At 39.8% G+C, this 16,444-nt stretch overlaps 1 protein-coding gene across 2 annotated transcripts in view; it reads left to right on the plus strand.

The window, feature by feature from the left end:
• The window catches only part of SLC2A3 (solute carrier family 2 member 3), a 91,354-nt gene that overhangs the window by 60,842 nt on the left and 14,068 nt on the right, over positions 1-16,444 (plus strand). The window lies entirely within an intron of this gene.

The raw sequence follows: 16,444 nt of genomic DNA on the forward strand, positions 1-16,444 counted from the left end.
AAAACATAAATACATTCGTCCTAAGGCAGAATTTCTCTCCAGATATGAACCTGTGAAATCAAAAAAGTTATGTGCTTCCAAAATACAATAGTGGGACAGGCATAAGACAGATACCCTCTTTCCAAAAGGGAGAAATTGGAAAGAAGAAAGGGATGATGAGTACCAAACAAGTCTAAAATGTAGCAAAGTAAATCCCATTAGTTTTTTCTCACTTTCTTATTGTGGTTTATAGCACATAACATAAGATTTACTATCTTAACCATTTTTTTAAAATATTTTATTTATTTATTTGAAAGAGAGAGCACAAGAAGGGAGAGGGCCAGAGGGAGAAGCAGACTCCCTGCTGAGCAGGGAGCCTGATGCAGGAAAACAAAATGAAGGAAGACTTAAGTCCGCTAGGATTCTCCGGGTTGGGACAATAGATCTATCAACATTACCTATCTTTCAATAAAAGGTAAGATTGTTACTGAAGTTGATTCAGAGATTAGCAGGGTTGCTACTCCCATCACAGGCCCAGAGCACAAGGGCCCTCAAGGTCAGGCCTTCTCCTCCTCAGTTTCAGTGGGCCAGACTGGCCCCCACAACTGAAGGGACAACACTGTCACACCTCAGTGGGGCTCGAGGGCAGAGCGGTGAGCCACTGAGGGTTATCTTGAGACTTAAATCTAATGAAACATAGATTTGACACCAAAACACAGGCAACAAAAGCAAAAACAGACAAACGAGACTACATTAAACTTATAAACTTTTGTTCATCAAAGGATATAATCAACAATGTGAAAAGACAGCTTATGAAATGGAAGAAATCATGTATCTGATAAGGGGTTAATATTCAGAATATATTAAGAGCTCAACAACAGAATAACTCAACCTGATTAAAAATGGGAAAAGGATGGGGCGCCTGGGTGGCTCAGTGGGTTAAAGCCTCTGCCTTCGGCTCGGGACGTGATCCCACGGTCCTGGGATCGAGCCTGGCATGGGGCTCTCTGTTCAGCAGGGAGCCTGCTTCCTCCTCTCTCTCTCTGCCTGCCTCTCTGCCTACTTACGATCTCTCTCTGTCAAATAAATAAACAAAATCTTTTAAAAAAAATGGGCAAAGGATTTGAACAGAAATTTCTCCAAATATGATACACATGGACAACATCTGAGCATATGATCCCCAACATCATTGATCATTAATACATTCAAATCAAAACTAGAAGGGAGATTTCTGGATCATAGGGTAGTTCTATTTTTACTTTTTTGAAGAACTACCATACTGTTCTCCATGACAATTGCACTCCTTAACAGTACCACCAACAGTATATAAGAGTATCAATGTCTTCATATCCTCTCCAACATTTGTTATTTTCCCTTGTTGCTTTTGATAGTGGCCATTATAATGGGTGTGAAGAGATTTCTCACTGTAGCTTTGATGTGAATATCTTAATGATCAGTGATGTTGCCAGGCCTAAATTTAGAGTTTATTGGGCTTTTTCTTTTTTTTTCCCTTCCTTCCTTCCTTTCTCTCTCTCTTTCTTCTTTCTCTCTCTCTGTTTCTTCTTTCTTTCCTTCCTTCCTTCCGTCTTTCCCTCCTTTCTTTCTTCCTTTTTTCGCATTATCTCATTTCTCCCAGTAATTCCATGAACTTAGTGGCCTCCAACTAAATATTGAAGTTGAGACATAGAAAAGTTAAGTGACCTATCCAAATGTCTCAATTCTAGTTCCTGTTCCAGAGCCGGGACTCAGATTCTGTTCTTTTGATTTCCAATCCTCTGCTTAGGCAATTACACTAGACTGTAATTATTCTCTCTCTCCTACCCCTTCTTCCTAGTGTTAATAGGAGGAAGTAGGCAATGTAATGAAGCCACGTCTCTGCTGGGTGTTGAGAAGGGTGTATAATGAGTGAGAAAGATGTTTATGCCCCACCCAAGGCAGCTGTAATCAGTGAGGGGAGGTGTCGGAGAAGGAGCTCTAGCATTCAGAGTAGATGATCATTTCAGGGAAGCACTGAGATGCTCTGTAATAAGAGAGTGTCACTTGTTCTCTAATCCTGAAAGACCAGTTAGGAAAACACTAGGCAGTGTCAATAAATATAAACCCAGATTTTTTTTTCTGTGTTGCTTATCTTTCAGAATTAGGTTGGCATATGGGGGAGGGGAGAGTATGGGGCTACTTGTGGGCAGCTATTGTATAAGGTAGTGGTATTTTCTCGTTTGAATTGTGTCATAGATACTCACTTCCTTCTCTTAGTAACCTGGTTCTTTTTTCTTCAAATCTTCCTTTTTTCAACTATAGTGACCTACTTATCTATCTAGATACTGGGTTTTTTTGTTTTTTTGCTTTTTTTTTAAGATTTTATTTATTTATTTGACAGACAGAGGTCACAGGCACAGAGGCAGGCAGAGAGAGAGGAGGAAGCAGGCTCTCTTCCTACTGAGCCAAGAGCCGAAGCGGGGCTGGATCCCAGGACTCTGGGATGGAGACCTGAGCCAAAGGCAGAGGCTTTTAACCCACTGAGCCACCCAGGCACCCCTCTAGATACTGTTTTGAGCATACTCTATCAATATTATTATTGATTATTAATAATTAGTATAATATACATGATGTCTTGGCATGGTAAAATCAACTTAATCTCTGCTGAGTATTAAAAAATACTTGATTCAAAAAAATAATAGGGCGCCTGGGTGGCTCAGTGGGTTAAGCCGCTGTCTTCGGCTCAGGTCGTGATCTCAGGGTCCTGGGATAGAGTCCCGCATCCGGCTCTCTGCTCAGCGGGGAGCCTGCTTCCTCCTCTCTCTCTCTGCCTGCCTCTCTGCCTACTTGTGATCTCTCTCTGGCAAATAAATAAAATCTTTAAAAATAATAATAATAATAATAATAATTACTTGGTATTGCCAAGTGAACTTAAAAGCGTGAAGTGAGGGACGCCTGGGTGGCTCAGTTGGTTAAGCTGCTGCCTTTGGCTCCAGTCATGGTCCTGGGGTCCTGGGATCGAGTCCTGCATCGGGCTCCTTGTTCGGCAGGGAGCCTGCTTCTCTCGCAGCCTCTGCCTGCCTCTCTGCCTGCTTGTGTGTACTCTCTCTGTCTCTGGCAAATAAATAAAATCTTAAAAAAAAAAAAAAAGAAAGCGTGAAGTGAAGTTTTTAAGGAAATGAGTACCAAATAAAAGTTTATATTCAAACAAGTTTAGAGGTATGGTGTTTACTGTTCTTTTCATAGGACATTCTTATCAACTGATTAATTGATCAATAGAAATTAATAATTTGATGGGTGCCTTGGTGGCTTCTCCTTTGAGCTTCTGCCTCTTGGTTTCAGTTCAGGTCATGATTTCAGGGTGGTGAGATCAAGTCCTGAGTCAGGCTCCACGCCGGGATGCCGCCTGCTTAAGCCTCTTTATCCCATCCCACTCAACCCACTGCCCCACCAGGATCTCTCTAAAATGAATAAATAAATGGTTCCTTTTTTTTTTTTCATCTTGAAAAGAGAAATTAATCACTTGATTTCATTAAAGAGGTAACAAGGGACAAGCCTAGTTGACTGATTAGACAGGGCTTAAAGGCAAGTTGTGCTACTGAAACTGAAAAGAGGTTATAATATTTTATTTTATTTTATTTTTTTTAAAGATTTTATTTATTTATTTGTCAGAGAGAGAGCGAGCGAGAGCGAGCACAGGCAGACAGAGTGGAAGGCAGAGTCAGAGGGAGAAGCAGGCTCCCTGCGGAGCAAGGAGCCCAATGTGGGACTCGATCCCAGGACGCTGGGATCATGACCTGAGCCGAAGGCAGCTGCTTAACCAACTGAGCCACCCAGGCGTCCCAGGAGGTTATAATATTTTAATTGGCATTCTGGTTTACCAATAAGAGTGAAGCGTTTATGTCCAGTCAATATATTCTCTCCCATAGAAAACTGTCTGGCTCCAAAATGAAACTATTTAACCCCCCCCCAATACTTATCAAATATCTACTGTACCAAAGTATTGACATAGTGATGGAAATGATGTTGGAGGAAAAGACACAGAAATGAAATGAACGCAGCCTCTGCTTTTTTAAGATAAGATTGAATAGGAAATTGGTCTTTTTCTTTTTTTAGATTTATTTGTTTTAGAACAGTTTGGGTTGTTTTAATTTTCATTTTTTCTTATGACCTTTAATGTGGAGGATTTTTTCTTTTTGTTTTTTGTTTTTTTTTAAAGATTTTTTATTTATTTGACACACAGAGAGAGAAATCACAGGTAGGCAGAGAGGCAGGCAGAGAGAGAGGAAGAAGCAGGCTCCCCGCTGAGCAGAGAGCCCGATGCGGGACTCGATCCCAGGACCTTGAGATCATGACCTGAGCGGAAGGCAGAGGATTAACCCACTGAGCCACCCAGGCACCCTCTAGGATCTTTTCATATGCTTATTTGCCATTTGTATATCTTGTGGGGCAATGTTTCTCCCCTGAGGTCCTTGGCCTATTTTTTTAGTCAGGTTACTCTTTTCTTTTATTGTTGAATTTTAACTGCTCTTTCTATATTTTGGATAATAGCCCTTTATTAGATGTGTCTTTTGCAAATATTTTATTCCAGCCTGTGGTTTGTCGTCTTATTCTCTTGAAAATGTCTTTTCCAGAGCAGAAATTTTAATTTTAATAAAGTCCAACTTACCAAATATTGTTTTCATGGGTGGTGCCTTTGGAGTTCTAACTAAAGAAGGCATTGCCATACCCAAGGTCATCTAAGTTTATCTTCAATGTTATCTTCTGGGAGTTATTATCTTTGGTTTCACATTTAGATCTATGATCCATTTTGAGTTCATTTTTGTGAAAGGTATAAGATCCGTTATTGGATTCTTTTTCTTTCTTTCTTTCTTTTTTCTTTTTTTGTCTGCATGCAGACATCATGTTGTCCCAGCACCATTTGTTGAGAAGGAGATTATCTCTGCTCCACGGTGTTGCCTTTGTTTCTTTGTAAAAAAGCAGTCAACTGTATTCATGTGGGTCTTGATTCTGTTCCATTGATCTATTTGTCTATTGTTTTCATAATACCACAATGTTTTGATTACTGAGACTTTATGGTAAGTCTCAAAGTCAGGTAGGTAATACCAGTTCTACAAATGTGTTATTGTCCTCCAATATTGTGTTGGCTATTCTGGGTCTTATGTCACTTCATATAAACTTTAGAATCAGTATTTTATATCCACAAAGTAACTTACTGGGACATTGATTCGGATTGCATTGAATCTATATTTCAAGTTGGGAAGACTAACATCTTGACAATATTGAGTCTTCCTATCCATAAGTATAGACTAATTCTCCATTTATTTACTTCTATCTAAATTAGTTCATCAGAATTCTTATTTATTTATTTATTTATTTATTTTTAAGATTTGACAGACAGAGATCACAAGTAGGCAGAGAGGCAGGCAGAGAGAGAGGGAAAGAGAAGCAGGCTTCCCGCTGAGTGGAGAGCCGGATGTGGGGCTTGATCCCAGGACCCTGGAATCTTGACCTGAGCCGAAGGCAGAGGCTTAACCCACTGAGCCACCCAGGCGCCCCAGCTCTTGTACATATTTTGTTAGATTTATATCTAAATATTTCATTTTACGGATGTTAATATAAGTGGTATTGTGTTTTTAATGTCAAGTTCTACCTTTTTTCCTGGTATATAGAACTATGATTTACTTTTATATATATTAACCTTGATCTTGCAACCTTGCCATAATAATTTATTACTTTCAGGAATTCTGTAATTTAATTTAATTTAATTCTGGATTTTATTTTTATAGACAATCCTGTCATGTTCAAACAGTTTTATTTCTTCCTAATCTGTATACCTTTTATTTCCTTTTCCTGTCTTATTACATTAGCTAGTACTTTTTTTTTTTTTTTAAGATTTCATTTATTTATTTCACAGAGAGAGAGATCACAAGTAGACAGAGAGGCAGGCAGAGAGAGGGAGGGGAAACAGGCTCCCCTCTAAGCAGGGAGCCCAATGTGGGGCTCGATCCCAGGACCCTGAGACCATGACCTGAGCTGAAGGCAGAGGCTTAACCCACTGAGCCACCCAGGCACCCACATTAGCTAGCACTTTTATCTAATGTCAAAAAGAAGTAGTGAGAGAGAACATTTCTACCTTGTACCTGATCTTAGTTTGAAAATTTTGGCTTTTTCACTATTTCAGTATGTTGTTAGTTACAGGTTTGCTTTTTTATCAAGGAAGTTCCTTTATATTCCTGGTTTACTGAGAGTTTTTAATTATGAAAAAGTGTTGGATTTTGTCAAATTTTACATTTATTGACACAACTGTGTGAGGTTTTTTTTTAACTTGCTAATATGATGGATTACATTTATTGATTTTCAAATATTAAACAGGCCTTGCATACCTGTAATAAATCCCAATTGGTGATGATGTATAATAATTATTTTTATTTATTGTTGTATTATATTTACTAATATGTTCTTAAGGTCTTTTGCATCTATGTTCATGAGAGATATTGGTCTATAGTTGTAATGTCTGTCTGGTTTTGGTATTAGGGTAATGTACTTACAGAGTGAGTTAAGAGGGAATTAGTCATCCTAATGGTAGATAATGTTAAATATTAACCATCAAATGAGTATTTTTGTTTAAGAAATAGAGACCACTGGGGTGCCTGGGTGGGTAGGTTGGTTGAGCATCCGAGTCTTGGCTTCTGCTTGGGTAGTGATCTCAGAGTGGTGAGGTGGAACCCTCCAGCTGGGCTCTGTGCTCAGCAAGGAGTCTGCTTATCCCTCCCCTTCCCCCCACCACCTCTCCCCCCGACTTGTGTACTCTCTCTCCCCCTAGGATGGATTAATAAATAAATGTTTTTAAAGATGGTTTTTATTTATTTGCCAGAGAGAGAGAGCGTGCACAATCAGGGGAAGCGGCAGGCACAGGGAGAAGCAGTTTCCACTGAGCAAGCAGTCTGCGGCAGGATATAATCCCAGGACTGTGGGATCATTGACCTGAGCCAAAGGAAGATGCTTAACCAACTGAGCCACCCAGGTGTCCCAATAAATTTTTTTTTTTAAATGTTTAAAGAAGGGGAGAAAAAAAAAGAAATACAGACTAGTGGGGCACCTGAGTAGCTCAGTTAATTAAGCCTCTACTCTTTTTTTCTTTAACTTTTTTTTTTTAAAGATTTTATTTATTTATTTGACAGACAGAGATCACAAGTAGGCAGAGAGGCAGGCAGAGAGAGAGGGAGGAAGCAGGCTCTCTGCTGAGCAGAGAGCCCAACGCGGGGCTCGATCCCAGGACCCCAGGATCATGACCGGAGCCGAAGGCAGAGGCTTAACCCACTGAGCCACCCAGGCACCCCAAGCCTCTACTCTTGATACCAGCTCAGGTCTTGACCTCAGGGTTGTGAGTTCAAGCTCCATATTGGGCTCCATGCTTGGCATGGAGCCTACTTAAAAAAAGCAAAGAAATGAAATGAAATACATGCCACTATTCTTTTTTCTTTGTTAACACGTTCTTTTTAGAGGAGTGCCTGGGTGGCTCAGTAAGGGTCAGACTCTTGATTTTGGCTCAGGTCATAATCTCAGGACTCTGAGATCAATCCCTGTGTTGGGCTCCATGCTAGACAGAGAACCTGCTTAAGATTCTCTCTCCCTCTTCCCTGTACCCCCCATTTAAAAAAAAAAAAATCTTTTTAGAGACAGACAGGATATAAATACAATTAAAACTATGTTCAAGGGAGGGTGCCTGGGTGGCTCAGTGGGTTAAGCCTCTGCCTTCAGCTCAGGTTGTGATCTCAGGGTCCTGGGATTGAGTCCCACATTGAACTCTCTGCTTGGCGGGGAGCCTGCTTCCTCCTCTCTCTTTCTCTCTCTCTGCCTGCATCTCTGCCTACTTGTGATCTCTGCCTGTCAAATAAATAAATAAAATCTTTGAAAAAAACAAAAACAAAATCTATATTCAAGGGGCATCTGGGTGGCTCAGTCGTTAGGTGTCTGCCTTCGGCTGGGGTCATGATCCCAGAATCCTGGGATCGAGCCCCACATCAGGCTGCCTGCTCAGCAGGGAGCCTGCTTCTCCCTCTCCCACTCCCCCTGCTTGTGTTCCCTTTCTCGCTGTATCTCTCTCTATCAAATAAATAAATAAAATCTTAAAAACAAAACAAAACAAAAAAACTATGTTCATGGGTGTCTGGCAGATTCAGTCAGTAGAGGTTGTGACTCTTGATCTTGAGGTTTTGAGTTTGAGCCCCACGTTGGTTATAGAGATTACTTAAAAATGAAATCTTAAAAAAAAAAAAGTACTATGTTCGGTTCTATATGAATCCTGATATTGGTCACCATTCATTTTTTCACTTCTTCAACGAACATTTGTTCATTAACTTACAGTGTATCAGATATTCAGAATATTGAAACAAATAAGGCATAGTCACTGTTTTTAGGAAGCTCACAGTGTATTTGGGGAAATAATTTTTTTTTTGTTTTTTGGTTTTCTTAAAGATTTTATTTATTTATTTGTCACAGAGAGAGAAGCCAGAGCAAGCACAGGCAGACAGAGTGGCAGGCAGAGGCAGAGGGAGAAGCAGGCTCCCCACCAAGCAAGGAGCCCGATGTGGGACTCGATCCCAGGATGCTGGGATCATGACCTGAGCCGAAGGCAGCCGCTTAACCAACTGAGCCACCCAGGTGTCCCTGGGGGAATAAATTTGTAAACTAGTAATAGCAAAGCATTTTTTAAGTAATACAATAACATGGCATGGTAATAGATTTGTCTATGCTAAGCACATTTCAAAAGTGTCCACTTGGAAACTGACAACAGACCCAAACATAAACTTCAATATTCTAACAGATAAGATAGTGACCATTTCAAGATGCCTATTTAGATTAGGAGTATAGGGCTCTCTGTTCATTGGGGAGCCTGCTTCTCCCTCTCCTCCCCACTTTTGCTGTCACTATCTCAGATGCCTCTCTGAAATAAATAAAATCTTTAAAAAAAGAATAGATTAGGAGTATAGCATATAACCTTAAAGGGTAAGAATAACAAGTCCTATACAGTATGTGCTTACAAATTAACTGATGATAGCCTAGACTAGTACTAGAGGTGTTCTGTTTTAATGTCAAACTGAAGGCTTCGCTGATGATTAGCAGAGCTTCAGAGATGAGTGGTGCCAATGAAACAGACACAAGGCTGATTGTACATTTCTTTAAATTGGCTGTATGTTTTACTGATGACAAATAAAACTTCAGAAATGCTAGTATACTTGTAATCTTTGAATACATTAAGGACTGGTTCTTGGGAAATAAAGCAAATTGTATCACCTTCATCAAGTTATCAAGCCACATCCATGTATATCCCTAAAAGAAGTTTATTTTCTAACGGTTTATTCTCTAAATTTTTTCAGACATCTGTGAATCACTACCTTTATTAACAAATCATTTCTATAATCATATTGTACAATTTACTAATTAGGAAGGCGCCTGGTTGGCTCAGTCAATGGAACACAAAATTCTTGATCTCAAGGTTGTCAGTTTGAGCCCCATGTTGGGTGTAGAGATTCCTTAAAAAAAAAAGAAGAAGAAGAAGAAGAAGCAACACCTGGGTGGCTCATTCGGTTAAGTGTCTGCCTTGGGCTCGGGTGGCGATCCCAGGGTCCTATGATCAAGTCCCATATGGGGCTCCTTGCTCAGTGGGGAGCCTGCTTCTCCCTCTGCGTGCTGCTTCCCCTGCTTGTGTTCTCTCTCTGACAAATAAATAAACAAAATATTAAAAAAGCAAACAAAAAAAAACTTTAAAAAATTACTAATCAGGTTCTAGATTGTTTAGATATTCAACAGCCCTAAGGATAGACTTTGGACATGTTTTATTCAGCTAATTTATCAAACATTTTTTTTGTTCACCTATTTGTTGGGCACTGTGGACATAATAAAATGTCTGTCCTCAGAGTACTCACAATTTAGAAAAGTAAGCAAATATGTTAACAAATAATTGCTATGGGATATAGTAAGTCCTATAATATAGATATATTTGGGATAGGTTGTTGCCCAAAGGAAACCATATCATCTTAGGTTTGTCTGGGAATGTTTCACAAAGGGGAGAAGATAACTGGTTATTGTACGTATGACTAGGAGTTAGTCAGTTGGGAAGGATATTCAAGATGAAAAAGTACAAAAGAGTGAGTCTTTTTTCTTTTTTTATAAGCTTTTATTTATTTATTTGACAGATCACAAGTAGGCAGAGAGGCAGGCCAGAGAGGGGGAAGCAGGCTTCCTGTTGATCAGAGAGTGAGATGCCTGGCTTGATTCCAGCACCCTGAGATCATGACCTGAGCCGAAGGCAGAGGCTTAACCCATTGAGCCACCCAGGCGCCCCAAGAGTGAGTCTCTAATGATATGGTATGATGGGCTGACTTGTGTTCCCCCAAAACTCATATGGTAGGCATAATCCCCAGTACCTCAGAATGTGATTGTATTAGGAGACACGCCTTTAAAGAAGTGATTAAGTTAAAATGAGGCCTTTAGATGGGCCTAATCCAATCCTACTGATGTCCCTATAAGAACAGGAAATGTAGATGTTCAAGTCACCAGGGATGCAGGCACACAGAGAAAAAGACCATGTACAAGTCAAGGAGAAAACCCTGAGGAGAGACCAAACCTGCCAACACCTTGATCTTGGATCCCAGACTCCAGAACTGTTAAGAAAATAAGTTTCTGTTGTTTAAGCCATCCGGTCTGTGGTGTTTTGTTATGGCAGTCTGGTGTGTGTTTTTTCACACCACCAAGCAATTCCTCAGTTCTCAGCCATGATAACAGAATACCCTTCCATTTCAACCCAATTCTATCTACCATGAGATAGCATCAGGTGTCACAGGGTAAGGGCCCAGCCCCCAAGACTGTCTCCCTCTCCCTCCACTTCAGATGCTAGTGGCAAATCCAGGTTATCAACTACTGGAGATCAGAGGTTCCAACAACCCCCTCTTGGATTTCATTAATTTGCTAGAGCAAAACAGAACTCAACAGGACTGAAAGAACTCTAAGAAACATTTCCTCACATTTATGAGTTTATTATAAAGGCTGTAATAAAGGATACAGATGAAGAGGTATATAGGGCTGTTGGAGCACTGTGTTTGAACACTGACAGTTGGTTCAGTTTGGCTTGGGTAAAGGAGAGATATACCTAAAATGTGACTAGTGTGACTGAGGAGTTTACTTATTAACTGCATCCCATTTTAATTCATTGAGTTTATATTTAAAAATTGAAGCAGTGTTGGGGCACCTGGCTGGCTCAGTCGTTAGAGCACACAACTCTTGATCTTGTGGTGTTAAGTGTGAGTCCCATGTTGGGCATAGAGATAACATAAAAAAGAAGAAAGAAAGAAAGAAAGAAAGAAAGAAAGAAAGAAAGAAAGAAAGAAAGAAAGAAAGAAAGAAAGGAAGAAGGAAGAGAGAAGGAAGGAGAGAGAGGGGAGAAGGAAGAGGAGGGAAAGAAGGAGGAACAGAGGAAAGGAAAGAAAGAAAGAAAAGGAAGGAAGAAAAGAAAGAAAAAGTCAGGAAAGAGAAAGAAAGAAAATGACAGAAACAAAAAAAAAATTGAAGAGTGTAAAAAAATTAGAGTACCATAAAGTGTTTTTGTTAAACACAATTCATTGTTTTGATCAGACAATCATTTAATCATTTCACCTTAATTGTTGAAAATTTAGTGTCCCAATTAAGGTGTGCTGTAAGTATAAAAAAGACTGAATTTTTAAGATCTAGTACCAAAAAAAAGAGAGAGATAGAAATATCTCATTAATAATTTCTTTATTATCTATAGGTTGAAATTACAATATTTGGTATATATTAGGTTAGATAAAATACAATATTGAAATACACTGTTTCTTTTCACTCTTTTTAAATGTGACTACTGGAAAATTTTAAATTTTTTATATAGTTCACATTGTTTCTGTTGGACAGTACTGATCCAGACTTTATTCTGTAACACTGAAGACATTTGAATAGGAGAATGATATGATAATGATTTTGATTTAGTGCAATTCATCTAGCACTGGTACAGGATAGATTGATTTTTGAAGGAAACTGGAGGAGGAGAGATCCCCTTAGAAAGTGGTAAGGGTCTGAGAGCTTGGATTAGGTGCTTCAGGGTCAACTGGAGTGACAAATGGCTTCCCAGTGTAGACAGGAAAATCAACATTTCTCAAATTTTTTCTTTCTTTACCCTGTTGTTTTCACATTCAAAATGAATTTTGACTACACTTAGCCTATTAGAGGAAGATTAGTAAATAACATGCAAAAAAAGTTGTTCTTTAGGGGGAAATTACAAATGTAAGTTGTAAGCAAAGAATAGAATTAACTCTGGGGCGCCTGGGTGGCTCAGTGGGTTAAGCCGCTGCCTTCGGCTCGGGTCATGATCTCAGGGTCCTGGGATCGAGTCCCGCATCGGGCTCTCTGCTCAGCAGGGAGCCTGCTTCCTTCTCTCTCTCTCTGCCTGCCTCTCAATGTACTTGTAATTTCTCTCTGTCAAATAAATAAATAAAATCTTTAAAAAAAAAAAAAAAAAAAAAAAAAAAGAATAGAATTAACTCTGGCAATCTTTAGGCATTAGCTCCCCCCCACACAACCCCCACTCCCCCACTCCCCACCCCCTTGAAATGCCAGTATGCTATTCTATGAAAGAGGTGGCTTTCTCTGTCTTTAACTCTCTGTGTTTAAAGTCCTGGATTCCTTGACTTAAGGATTTTTTTTTTATTTGTTTTCCTCCTCGATTATCACAGTAGCAGATATCCTCCCGCAGAGCAGCAAGAAGCTAGGATTCAGATGTATGGTCTGCTGATACCTGTGTTTGGACCTAAGAGATTTCAAAGCATTTTCATTCATTACTTTTCTTCTTAGCAGACCTACATTAAACTATTAGGTGGGAATTTCATAACGTTTCTTCCCAGTCTATTCCATTTTTAAATGTTTCACCACATTTCTTACGTTGTTTTCAGTAAAGAAGGAAGAACACCTCACAGGAATCAAATGATCCCAAGATACATTTTAGGACATTTACCTTGCTGGCCTGAACCTAGCATAATTACCAGATTAATCGTCAGAGCTGTAACTCCTGACTGATTGGAGCTGGGATTCTAAGTGCATCGAAGACCCCAATCAAACAGCCGATCTCCCCAAAACATCAACACACAGTTGCATTGAGCAACTGTTATCTGTTGCCCAGGGGGAGGATTGCTTAACTGGGGCGTCTCTGGGGCTAAGCTGGTTTCTGGTCAGCAGTTTCTTAGATTCCCTCTTACTCAAGAAGCATTTATCTTAATACATTCAGCACGCTTTTAGATGGTTGAGATTCCGTTGAATTCCAGTTGAAACTTTTAAAAGTACATATATTGCTAGAAGAATGCTCTCTGTCCCTATTAACTTGCTTTATTTTCTTAAAGGTAATTTTCTCAGACTGAGTTAGCCAGACAAAATATATTTCAGATCTGTCTCCCTTTCACCCTCACTGCTTTTCACCAAGAAGAAAATATTGTACAGAATTCACACATCTAAAACTTAACCTTCAGTATTGTCTTTCTCCGTAGCAGTTTTACACAAATTAATTTGGGACACATAAATTCTGTGCCTTCACAATTCCATGTATTCTTTTGTTAACCATTGGGCAAATAATTACTGGGGCAAACACAGTGCTCTGGAATTACCTTGGAGCCTGCTTTGAGCAAATGGAGGAGGGAACACAGACCGACTTTGTACTTTTACCCATGCAGTTTGCTTTTGCGAAACATTATTTAAGACTAATTATACAAAGCTTAGGAAGAGGGAGGAAAAAAAGATAAATGATTTAGAGCCAAGAATGACACTGTGACACAAATAATAAATAAAAGCCAAGATAAGAAAAAAGTAGAAAAGACCAGAGGAAAACAGAGCATAATCGTCCTCTTACTCTAAGCTGCAAGGTTCAGCCGTGAGCCTCTTGGGTCTACTGAGTACTTACATGGGACTAGTCCAACTGAGAAACTGAATTGTTGATTTTTATTAATTTAATATTGGAGCGATTTAAAATATTTTCCCATTAAACACAGCTTTGTTGTTTTGATAGAAGCTGTATTTAATTGTAGAAAACTTAAGAGTCTAAAATGGAGATGTGTTATAAACATGAAATATACACTGAATTTCAAAGACATAGTTGGGGGGTAGTAAACTACCTTAGTAATAATTGTTATACTGATATCATACTAAAATATTATTTGGGTTATAGTGGGTCAAATAAAATAGTTACTTAAATAAACCTCTCGTTTCTTTTAAAATTTTTAATGTGACTACTAGCAAATTTTATATTACATAAATAGCTTGGATTATATTTCTACTGGACCTCACTGCCATACAAGATATTCTTTGTCCTTTGGCTGCTAAATTCAGTTGCTGTGGTAACTTAAGGGGCCTCTAGGCTCAGTGTTTCCTGGAAGGACAGGAATGAGGCGGGGGAGGGGAGGTGTGACCTCCGGGAAGGTTTTCTTGGATGTCACGTTTCACTTATACTTGGTTCTCTCAGCTTACAATTTAGAATTTTTTTTTTTTTTTTTAGCGAGAGAGAGAAAACATAATCTGGTTTGTTTCAGGTCCTGTAGCATCAGTTTGAATTCTAGGCCCTCAACCAAAACCTAAACACCAGTTTACCAACTAGGAAAATTGGGTCCAATTACTGTGCTCTGTCCTTGGTCACCCTCTTCCACATAGTGAGGTTGTTGCTAGGCTACAAATTAACCGGCATTAGGAAATTGACCATTGATATTCCCACGCCCCACCCCTCCCAAGAGCCTTCATTCCCCATCCCACCCACCCCCCCCCCCGCCCCTCCACGCCCCCCCTTCAAAGCCTTGATACTATCTCTCACCCAAATCTTTAATCAGAACTAAATTGTTTTCTTTGTTTACTCACACCCTGGGCCTCCTCCCTCTCTCCTTTCATTATCCTTCATTTTCCTCTGTTCACATTTTCCCTATTTTTTCTACTCATCTTGCTCAATTTTCTTGTATGACTGAGTAATCAAATATTTATCTCACACTTCTTTCAAGAAATTCGCAGTCCGTAATCAACAGGCTATTGATTATTCTCTCTAGTTGTGTAAAAATCAGGTGGGCTTGTCCCTTTTTTATTTTGTTAAATAGAAGTGAGTTAGAGGATTTCTGTCGCCTTAGTGCCTGAGGTCCTTGGTCATGCTGTTTCAAAGATGAAGACCCGTGGGTAGCAAAGCAAGAGAAAGAGCATATAAAGCTCTGGGGAGGGGGACGCCTGGGGTGGGTTGTCCCTGGACTTTCAAAATTTAGGGGGTTTTGTGAGCTCTTTTGTGGAATTATCTTAAACAATCAGGGTGTGCTGAGTCCTGCGGATTAGGGCTTTGGTTATGTATCTGTCTACCTGTTAGGTTAATGTCTCTATGCTATTGGTCTTTTTGCATACGTCTGGGGGCTTATGTCTTCGCCACCCCTTTCCTGTTTTAGAGACCAGTGCTTTGTGATTAATTGTCTTATTTTAGGATGTTTTGCACATTGGGAGATGGAGAGGAGAAGTGAGATGGGGAAAATCGGAGGGGGAGATGAAGCATGAGAAACTGGACTATGAGACACAAACTGAGTGAATGAGCCTGGTGGTGGGTATTATGGAGGGCAGGAGGGCACGTATTGTGTGGAGCACTGGGTGTGGTGCATAAACAATGAATTTTGGAACACTGGAAATAAATAAAATAAAATGGAAAAAAAAAAGAGTAAGTTAAAAAAATGAAGAAGTCATCTCTGCAAATGCTGCAAAGCAAAATAGTGTACTCCTGTCCAAGCTGCAGAATAAGATGTCACTTCATTTGAACTGCCCTGACTCTGTATTTTCTTGTTGGGGACCCTGACCCTGACTATCTAGCTGTCCAACTAACTCCTTACAGAATACGAAGGGAAATACTATAAATTCCTTAAAAGCTAGGACCTGGGGCGCCTGGGTGGCTCAGTGGGTTAAAGCCTCTGCCTTCAGCTCAGGTCATGATCTCAGGGTCCTGGGATCGAGCCCCGCATCAGGCTCTCTGCTTAGTGGGGAGCCTGCTTCCTCCTCTCTCTCTGCCTGCCTCTCTGCCTACTTGTGATCTGTCTGTCAAATAAATAAATAAAATCTTTAAAAAAAAATAAATGAATGAATGAATGAATAAATAAATAAATAAATAAATAAAAAGCTAGGACCCTTTTTGTCCTACATACTGACGAACCCTCAAGCTTTTGGAGAGTACCTGACGTGCAGTGTGCACACAACAAGCACCTGTGTCGCTGAATGTGGTCATCGTTGCATCTCTAGATGCTAGAAACCTGAGGCTAGAGGTACAACATCTCAGAATGGGAAGGATTTATAGTAAGCGGTAGGGTAAATGCCATCTTAAGGAGTTTGAATGGTATCCCATAAGCAGTTGATTCTCTTGTTCCTTCAACCCAGGAGAGGTGGTCTGGCTCCCGGATACTCAGGTTTTCTTCCTCCCTGAGAG

Source organism: Mustela lutreola, chromosome 8 (assembly GCF_030435805.1).
Source record: "Mustela lutreola isolate mMusLut2 chromosome 8, mMusLut2.pri, whole genome shotgun sequence".
NCBI classification, from domain to species: domain Eukaryota; kingdom Metazoa; phylum Chordata; class Mammalia; order Carnivora; family Mustelidae; genus Mustela; species Mustela lutreola.